This window comes from Trachemys scripta, chromosome 4 (genome assembly GCF_013100865.1).
Source record: "Trachemys scripta elegans isolate TJP31775 chromosome 4, CAS_Tse_1.0, whole genome shotgun sequence".
Taxonomy (NCBI): Eukaryota; Metazoa; Chordata; order Testudines; family Emydidae; genus Trachemys; species Trachemys scripta.
In genome coordinates, this window is record NC_048301.1 from 113,317,404 (window position 1) to 113,327,890 (window position 10,487).

General features: G+C 52.0%; 1 protein-coding gene across 4 annotated transcripts in view; it reads right to left on the minus strand.

The window, feature by feature from the left end:
* The window catches only part of SYT12 (synaptotagmin 12), a 61,198-nt gene extending 50,920 nt beyond the window's left edge, over positions 1-10,278 (minus strand). For 2 of the 4 annotated variants that reach the window (XM_034770454.1, XM_034770457.1), the window contains exon 1: positions 10,041-10,278. The gene's annotated coding sequence lies outside the window, so the exon portion shown is untranslated. Of the gene's footprint in view, positions 1-9,861; positions 9,885-10,040 lie in introns of those variants that run through there. The other 2 variants (XM_034770458.1, XM_034770455.1) reach the window with 2 other exon arrangements.
* Between the last annotated feature and the right edge of the window lie 209 nt (positions 10,279-10,487).

A 10,487-nucleotide genomic window follows, 5' to 3' on the forward strand; every position in this document is an offset into this window, starting at 1 on the left:
CATCCCCAGAGGACCGTGTCTATAGGTGGGCTGTAAACTGCAAAGCTACTCTGAAGAATAAGCAGCTCTCGAAGGAAAAACATACATGAAGAGCTGGAAAAAAACTGCTGTCACTTGAGCTGCACTCATTCAGAAGAAAAAAAATCTCCCTGCTACCAATGCCAAGTCATAATGCTACGCACCTTGGATCCATGGGATAAGCAGCAGTAAAACTTTGCCCTCACATAGCACTTGACACACAGTACAATGTGCCCGTATAGTAAACTAAGACTGATACCGACTCCTTCTGGGGGCGTGTGCAAATTACTCTGCCTCAGTTTTCCCATCTGTAAAATGGGGATTTAGCAAAGTATTGTAATCCCCATTTTATGAAGGGTAAATCTGCAGCAGAGAGATGGGTAACTGATTTGCCCCAAGTCAGAGAGAGAGTGGAATTCAGGAGTTTGCGGCTTCCAGTGCTGTGCTCAGACCAAGAGAGATCACGTCTGTCTCAAAATCAACGCTTTTGGGTCTGGACTGTCCTCGCGTTACGGTAACGGCAGTGAGTACAACCATTGCAGCTGCTGGGGCTGCTGTCTGGAAGCCTCTCCCTAGGCTGCCTTTGTCGGTGGGTGGGATTGAACCGAGGACCTCTGAAGCTTAGTGCATGAGCCTCTATTGCATGAGCTAAAAGACAACTGGCTGTTAGCTAAGACTGTAGAGCAAACTCATTAATCTCTGTCTCTTCTATGTGGTCTCGGTGACACTAGATGGGACAGAACACCATACCTATGAGGTGTGTGGGTTACACCTGCAAACCCAATCGGAAAGACAGAAATTCAACAAAACCCCATGGAATGAGTCTCTGAAAAATAAAACATGCTAGCAGGATAAACATCAGGCTCCTCTTTCTAACTGACATTTCAGTTTGGCAATCAGTTCCAACTCACCGAGTAGCACCTACAACACCAAGCTGCCAAGGTAAGAGATTCCCTTCGGTAAAACTCAAGATGAGGCAGCGTCTTTTCCACCCCTATCCTATAACCTTGACTGGTTGTTAAAAGGCTTACATGGCAACTGAATCACAAGTGCTAAAGAGCAATGGGAGTGAGGCAAGTCTGGCTGTCCTACACCTGAATGAGAAAGACTGGTAGCACTGTTCCAACCCCCCATCCCGGAGCTCATCCAGTAGAACTTGGCCCTCTGCTTTCCTGGGCAGAGCAGGCTGATCTGTGCGCAGCGGACAGACATGCGCTAGAGACTTAGGTGAGACTGTGCTAAACTCATTTCACCTGTGACCTGATTTGAAACTCAGTCTACTGGGAATGGAGCACAGCATAAGGCTAGGATGCTGGCATACTGTTCTGCTTAGTACAGCCCTCAGCTAGAATTCAGAGGGAACATTTTAATGCCACACGTAGCACAGGTGGAACATTTTCCATTACACTGTTTTTGTTTTGTTTTGTTTTGTTTTTTGGCCTTTTTTCCTAAACTGATGTTTGTATTCCTCAAAAATTTTCCATGTTTTTAAAGGAAAAATCAGAGTTCTCAGTGAAAATTCCTGCAACATTTTTGGGGAAAAAACCCCCAGAAGTGTTTCCTCTCTTTCAAACTTTTTCACTGAAATTCTTACCCAACCAGCTGTAAGCCTAAGGCTAGAAGTCTAGCAGGTTTTAAATACAGCTCCAGAGAGAGAAAGACAGACTCCCTTTGGAGTTTCATGTAGGAACTGGATTATTTTTGTATGGTCCTGGTTGCATAAACGTTGGATTTCAATGCATGGGCAAAAGAGGCTGGGGAGGGGGGTGGAATTCGTGGGGAACTTGAGCATTTTGTATTAATTAAGCCCCTTTCCCTGGAGCACTTCACTGAGTCAATTTGTGGCTTTCCAGCTCTCCCCTTCAAACCCCATCCTTTGAGCCCAGGGATTACGGAGGAGAGGAGCCTACGGGGCCAGCTACTTTTCCATGCCCTGCAGTGAATACAAGATTGTCCTTACAGAACAGACAGCCTGGAGATTTAAGGGCGAAACCCTCCAGCTAGTGTAAATAGCTCCATCAACTTCAGCTACGTTGATTCACTGCAGTTACAGATCCAACCCCCCGGATTTGAGTAGCTCGGACTCTCCCTTGGGCATTTTACTTAAACGCCTGCTCTGGGGCTCTCAGAGCTGAGTGTGAATTCCTGCTTTCCTTTGGAGCTGGGTGCTGTGGTGCGAGACCTCCCTGGTGGCTTTGCTGGTGAGGAAGGAGTTATTGTTAAATCTTTCCATCCCTCTCAACCAGCCCCATTATTTTATCCTGACAGTATGTGTCACCAGCAGTTTCAATAAAGCGCCGGCAGAGCCAGCGGAGGCTGATGACAATCTAATGAAGACAAGGCGGTTGGAGCTGGATCCTTGTTAGTTTTCTTTATGAGCAGCTGTAGACTGGGGAGCAGCGACAGGCACGGAGAGCGGAGCCAGGGAAATCACATTCCACTTGCAATGGAGAAATAAATAGCTTGTGATTTGCAGGAGGAGGAAAACAGCCCCCTGGGAGACATCCTGGCACTAAGGGGCAGTTAAATGTCCCCTCGGGAATGGAGAGCACAGCCCCCACCAATACGCTTTGACCAGACCAGCTTCCTGTGAATCGTTTTACCCTCAGCACTGTCTCCCATTAGAAGGGGTTTAAACTCTAATACATTGTGCAGGGATATTGTCTTCTTATTACTTGTATTGTGGTAGCACCAAGAAGCCAATCACAGACCAGGACCCCCACTGTGCTAGGCACTGTACAAACACAGGACAGAAAGATAGCCCCTTCCCCACAAGCTAAGATTCTGTGTAGTGAGCCCTCATTCCATCCCCTACCCCACATATCAATCCCACCAACTCACCTACCACCCTATCTGCCACCTTGTCCACAGACCCCCCAAAACAGCCCTCTGCATCTACCTCCCAATTACTAAACCTTTTTCCAGTCGTCGTCCCCCAGACACAACCAAGCACTGTGCTCCAGTGGCCTGAGCATGTGGCCCTCCTGCACTGTAATCCCCGCTTTGCCATAGCTTCTCTCTGCAGTCTTAGGCACGTCACTCTACCACTCTTCCTCAGTTTCCCCACCTGTAAAATGGGGATAATGGCACAGGCATATTGTGAGGATAAATACATTAAACATTGTGAAGTGCTTAGATACTATAGTGATGAGCACCTGATAAATACCACAGACTGAGACACAGAATGCAGGAAACTGCCAGACTGGACTAAAATAACGGTCCCCCAGTCCATTATCCTGTCACCAGGTGTGCAGAAACCCCCTCCCTGTGCCTGGCTATGGGGGAGATATCAGCCTGAGCCCTAGCGGCTGGATAACTTGTGCCTTTATGGGAACGTTTACACGCAAAGCTCTCTCCTTTTCTCACGCTGCCTGATTCATCCAGTCGTGCATTCATCTAGTGTTTGTGACCTCGGGAGGGCTTCGGTGGCAGAAAATTGTGGGAAGGAAATCCATGGCACAGAGTGAATCACAGCAGAACAGGAAAGCCTCTAGAGAGAAGGGAGCTTCTACTGACACCCGGATAGCCGAGTCCACAAGCAGCGAGGTGAAAGCCAGTGGCAGGGTATTGGAAATCAGGGCTGTGTGTGCTAGTTGTTCCAGTCTGCTGAGTGATTCTTTAAATACAAGGGGCCATTCTGCCCTCACTTGTAGGGATGTAAATCTAGAGTAACTCCTCTGATTTCCCCAGCAGATATTGACTCCCAGCGTACGCATTCGCTAAAGACACAAATGTGGGTGGATGCCTCACTGACTGACAGCCAGGCAGGTGGAGAATTCCCTGACCAATCCTGCTCTGTTGTGCTCAGGACAGAAAGAAACTGGCAGCCATGAGTGAGCTGATTCCCACCTGTGTTTACACCTTTAAGAAGTAACTGAACCTTGTCCATGAGTACACTGAGATTTCCTGCTACTCCACATACCCAGTGCATGGTGTAAATAAATAATAGGCTCTATGAGATTTTCATCTAGAAAGGAATCGACAATCGATGCCTACTGACTGTTCAATACAGACAGACCTGTTTTTGACTTGCAGAAACCATGGTTATTATTCAAGTGTGGTACAAACTCCTAATAAAGGCTCTGGGAAAAGAGGGTCAGATTCTCAACTGTTGTAAATCAAGTCAATGGAGCTATGATGATTTTCAGTTCACTCTAAGAGCTGTGGGTGTATTTGAACTGTGTGTGTATATACAACATTTGACCAAGGAAAGAAATCCGCAGAGCTCCACAGAGCACAGCAGGACAGGTCAGCACTAGCTTACTGGGAAGTATATTTGGTTGTTACATGGCAGTGGTGTACTTGTCCCCTGAATGATCATTATGCCAGGACATACCCACAATGATTTCCAAGATAACAGAGAGGGAAAGAGGCAGGAGTTTCAGCATGTGGATGAGTGGCTAGGCAATGGACAATTCAATGGTAGTCAATGCGCTGGCCTGTTAGTTCTCAATTGATTGGAGCTTCCTATTGATTTCAAATTTAGTGGGGATGGCTCCTGGACTAAAATAGCATGAAAGTGATTAAATCAGGCCAGTCTGAGATGCAATGTAACAGCAGAACCGAAGGAAATTGAGAGCTGGAGAAGAAATTACGAAAGGACAGCCCACTTCAGAATCCTTCCCCTCTGAGCACTTGCTGCTGGGAAGGCCCATTGTCAGAGGCCTCACAGGGCGACTCTGCTTTGGCACCATTGACAGCTTTCACTCCCCCGATGGAGAATGTCCAACCTGACCCAGTCTGCTTGATCAGAACCTTCTGAACAAAACCAGGCAAAACTCAGTGGCTTATTGGTTTTGAACCTGAACCCAGGGTGGGAAACACATGCAAATCTAACCTAATCGATCCAGCTTCCACAACCCCTTGTGAGCCAAAACTACCAAGCTCCAGCCAGCTCTGGAACTTCTGCTACCCTCTAGGGGCTGCAGCAAATGAAGACTGTATCAGCCTTAATATTTCTGTTCCTAACTGGGATTCTCCATTAGCTGAGGTGGTGGAGGCCTGGGCTTTTGGAGCAGGAGAGTCTAGATTCTAGCCCAGCTGATGACAATGACCTCTGTGAGAACATAGCATTGTTACAAAGCCTTGGAACGAAACAGGAGGGAGAGTCACAGGCCAGAAGCTAGGTGCAGCAACAGGGCAGGGTGTGAGACCATGGGCTGGACTAGCAAGGGGACTGTAAGTCAGGACAGAAGTGCATTGGCAGAGTTGGGTGGTGCACCCCATGCCCAGCACTACTTACCCACTCTTTTCACATGCACTAAATTCACTCCCAAATTTTCAAAGAAACAGGACTACTTGCAGGAGACTTTGCCTAGAACAGCACATACCCGAAATCCCTGCCTTTCAGAGCAACAGAATAGTGCCCACATTGTTCCGCAGGTATGGATTTCCAATGAGCAAACCACGGCCATTCTGGATGTATCACACCAAGTCATTCTGTCAGAGCGAGTCACGGAGATCCACCTGCGAGGGCAACACTTTTCCAGTGCTCTCTATGGGAATAGCCAAACACCTACTGGATAATGACACTGAGTGGTAAGAACTCCCAGTGAGAGGTATCTTTTTCGTGTTGCTCTGGAAAGTGTTGTACAGTCTATTATGTTACTGCCTTAGTAGCACAGGACAGCCAGAAAGGCAGCTGAGATACCAATTTTCTTTAGAGTGATTGTTAGTATTAAAATTATATCCCCATTGTGCTGTACAAACACAGAGTGAGAGAGAGTCCCTGTGCCAAAGAGCTCACAGTAATATAACTGTGATGTTACTAAATCTCCGGAAATACCTGGCGTCCTCACTGCCTGGCATGCAAGAGGCAATAACTCACCTATGGAGTCCAGAGGACAGGTGGCACTGAGCCGGGGGTTGGCTGATTCAGGGGCATTCAGGTCCTACCTGAAACTTCAGCCACAAGAGGAATGGCACCTTTCCTGAGGGGCATCCCGCTTTCAAAAATGCTGGTTCAGTCCCACACACCAGTGAGCTCTCAGGCTCCTGGCAGAGACTGAAGGGCTGAGATGCCACAGCCAAGGCTGCTCCTTGGCTGGAAGCACTGGAAGGAATCTCATGAGACAGCCTCTTCTCAGGAGATTTCCAGCCCGGATTTGAGGACCCACGGGACTTGAATATATAGCTGCGAAAAGCAAAGGGGAGCTCCCACCTCATTCTGCTCCCTGGACTGGCTGAGCAGTGCTCCCCCACAGCACCCCCCTCCTCTCCCTGTGAGAGGCAGGGGGTACCCGGAAGCAACCAGACTCTCACCTGTATGTCCCTTCACCCCAGTAAAGGGGGTTCTGCCTGCCTGAGGGGGGAGGGGACCACTTGTCTATCCACTCTCCTTAAAGGGTCCTGCAATGGGCCGCAGATACAGATCAGCAATAACTTCATCTCGTCCTTCCCTCCATCTCCCCCCATCAACACCCATGCTCCCCCCATTGTCCGCCCCCACCCTCCTATTCTGGGCAGGCCATTCGATGCCCAAACACTACCCCAGTCTTGCATTCATAGTCCCAGCAGCTGCTCAGCTCACCCCCCGCAGCCAGTGCCACTGACTGGGATCCACACTCCAGATCTTCGCATGATGTTCTAGATACAGATGCTTTCCCTGTAGCACAGTCCTGCTTTCACCAGCTCTCCCCTCTCTATTTCATCCTACACCTCAATTGCTGTTAAAAGTCAAGAGAGCAAATGAAAGCAGCAGAACTGGCTAAAGGAGGACTTCCCCATAAGGGAGTATCTGCAAGCTAGCACGTATTTCATGGCTGTACCCTATATTTGTGTACCACTTTCCTGAAAGCACTTCCCACATGATTCCTTAAGGAGGCCTTCCTGCAGCCTAGCCCATCACTATCCCCATTTCACTTATGGGGAAACCGAGGCACACACCAGTCAAGTGACTTGCCCAAGTCACCCAGCGGATCAGTGTCAGAGCCAGGTACCCTAACATCCTAATCTCCTGCCATAACCACTAGGCAACCACCCCCTTATACAACAGGAATTCCCTCTGGCCAGCAGCCAAAGTCACTGCTTCCCCTGTCTTCCTCTTTGATACGAGTTCAGCCCTTTGAGTTTCTCCTTCCCAGCTCAGCTCCCCTCCCTGCAAGGCAGTCACAGCCCCATTTCCACACAGCAAATTCGGTCTGAAACTCAGCACTACGGTTTCACTGCAGGATCAACTAGGAAAGAGAAGCCAGGCTGGGGGGAGCAAAAAGCCTGCGTTAGATTTTCTTGTGGGCTTATGGTAGCATAAGACAGGCCTTGAGTCTCAGATGAGGCCCCAGCTGTGGAGAGTTTGCTGAGCGGGGAAGCTTTGCTATACAAAGTGCTCGCAATGTGGATTGGGTGGGGGACACTGAAGCCAGGATGGTGGGGGACACACCAATTCAATTGCCTCCGTAGTCTAGGTTCCCCCAGTGCAAAGCCCCAGCTGCAGATTAAAGGTGCCCTGCCCCCCAGCAGAAACCACCTGCCCACACGTGGGGTGAAACGTCCCCGGTGCCTGGGGCAGCTGAAACTAGTGAACGTGGCTGACGTGCATTCGGAAGGGGGAAGAGGAGGAGACAGAACAGATGAATGGCAAGTGCCCAAGTGTGGAAGGGCTTTGTGAAGGGAGAGTGATCTGGTGCAGGGTTCATGTCACAGCTGTCCCTCCTTGACACTGAGCATCAAACTGGTGGCCAGAAGCAGTGCTTAATTTATAATGAAAGAGGTGCCGGGGCTCAAGCAATTTTTTTTACTTTCATAAGTGATGTGGAAACCCAGAGGTGCCAGGGCTGAGCCCTGGCACAAACTAAGCACTGGCTGGAAGTGCACAGGCAAGCACCCCCGGAGGATAGTCCAGCTGTTAACCAGTTCACTAGCCCTACTGTGAGCAACGAGGGGATATTTCCCACTGCCAAAATGGCATTTTCTTGCCCAAATTCCCTAGGGCAAACACCTATCACTAGAAGCTACCCCCATATTTTCCTTAGTGGTTCACACCAAAATCTGCATCCAACACGCATGCAAACAAGAAGGCAGTTTCAAGAGTTCCCTCTTGCACGGTGCCCAGGGTTCCATGCATGCAAAGCAGGACTTGCCCCGTGGTGGGATGCAAACACACCAGAGAAGTTAAATGCAGCAGTGTCTGGGAGAGCAGTGTGGAGGTGTTAACAGGAGAAGCTGTGGAATAATTTATCTGGGGAGATTTACGATTTTCCCTCCTTCAAAAATGGAACCCTGAGAGACAAGAGCCAATCAGGTTCAAGAGAAGCCCAGAGGGCTTCTCACAGGTGCACAAGGACTGAAATTCTTACAAAGGAGCAGCCAGCCCTCCTCCAGGAATTTCTGAGCTTGCAGCCATTCCCAAGAGATTCCAAGCCAGTCACATGCCATCACGGTGCAGGCTGGCCTCTTTCATTAGAAAGTCTCTGAAAAATGGATCTGCATTTTCCCCAGCTTCTGCAGGTTGACGGGGCAGTAAAAGGGAGATAATGTGACCTCTCTGCAAGACCCAGCCTGCACAGTTCTAGCAGCACCTGTTAGTTACATACTGAAACCCCTTTAATTTAGAACACACTGAAACACAGCACATTCAGAGGGCCAAATCTCAGCCCTGATCCAGCCCCTTCATGAGGCTTTGGCAGCTTACAGGGGGCATAAAGTTTGTTTACCTGACCTCCTGGGCAGTGTAGATCTGATTTATCTCCACCTCTTTGTGGCTACCCCAGCTGGTGGACCAGACCCTTGAGGGTCATTGTAACCAGAGGCAATTTACTGCAGCCTCAAGGCTATTCTAAACTGTGACAGACAACCTGCCCCCAGACAGCCCAGAGGACGGGGATAAATGTGGTGTGAAGCCACCTTTGTCCCCAACTCTCCCCCAGCTGACAAACCACCCCTAAGATATTCAATGTTTCTGAATAGGGAAGGAAGTCATCTCTCCTAGCAGTGTTTCTACAGTACCCACCACCAGGGACCCTGGATTCCCACACAGGGATGTGGTAATCCACTAGCCATTCAGCATTTCATAGAATCAGAATATCAGGGTTGGAGGGGACCTCAGGAGGTCATCTAGTCCAACCCCCTGCTCAAAGCAGGACCAATCACCAGACAGATTTTTATCCCAGTTCCCTAAATGGCCCCTCCAGGATTGAACTCACAACCCTGGGTTTAGCAGGCCAATGCTCAGACCACTGAGCTATCGCCCCCCCCCCCCCCCACACACACACAAAACACGGGGTTCACACAGGAAACTGGAGCACTCGGCTCTCCCCCGGGGAAGAAGTTCTAAGCAATGCAACTATGAAGGCAAGTATCTAAACCCCTGACCCGCGTTCAACCAGGGAGCGCCTCGCTGGAGCGAGCACTGCTCCCCCTCCTCCCCGGAGATCCAGCGTCCCAGCAACCCGCTACCTCGGGGGTGCACTGACACACCGCACCCGCAGCCCCGTCCCCGAGCCCCACAACATACACCCCGATCCACGCTGGGGTGGGCAACTGCGAGGGGAGCCCCCGCGTGGCCATGGGGCAGCCTGGCCAAAATGCCTCCCTGGGCCACGGGCCGGAGCTGAAACTTCGCAGGAGGCTGAACCGCCGGGGGAAGCGGGGGCTCTGGCTAGTCATGCCCGGCCCTGGGGCTGCAGGGACTCCCCGCCCACACACACGCCGGGGAAGCCAGTGGCTGCTGGGCAAGGGACCGCATCTGCCTCGGCGCGGTGTACGCAGCGCGCTGGGGCCGGAGGGGGCGGGCGCTGCACCGACCCCGGGAGCTGCCCTCCCGCCGCAGCCGCCCTGGGCAGCTCCTTGCACCGTCCCCGGCTACTCGCCCGTGGACGCTTAGGGGCTCCATAACGCCCCGCTCACCTCTCTGCATGAGGCGTCCTAGGGAGCCCGCCCCGTGGGAGGGCCCCAGCCAACCCCCCCGCACCGAACCAGTCCGCCAGCCAGAGCCGGGAAGCGGGCACCGGCTGGGCCAGCAAACCCCGCGGCTGGGGCCGCAGGGAGAAGCCCGCGTGCAGCGCTGCTCGGATGCCGCCGCTTACCTCGCCCGGACTCTGGTGCAGCGCGGACCGCCTGCAAACTCCGCAGCTGGGCTCGGGCGCCTCACGGAGCCAACCCCCGCGGCCTGGGCAGCCGCCAGCCCCACGGCATCCTCCGCCGCCCCCTGCCAGAGGAGCGGACTGCGTTTGTCCAGAAGCTCGGCGCGCCCCCTGCTCCGTCCACATACACGCGCGCCGCTCTGCTGCTGAGCCTTGGCGCCGCTCCGTGTGTGGCGGTGCCAGCCCTGCGCTCCTCCCCGCCCACCCCCGGACTGCAGGGTCCCACCCCCGCGTGCCCGGCGGGATCCCAGCCCCCAGGGCTCACAGGGGAGGGGAGGCAGCGCGAGCCTCCTGTGCCGTCCCTGCAGTCACCCGCTCCGCTGCGAGCCCGGCCTGGGGAGAGCAGTGCTGGGGCATCCTGGCTGCGTCTACGTGTGTCCCCCGCAACTC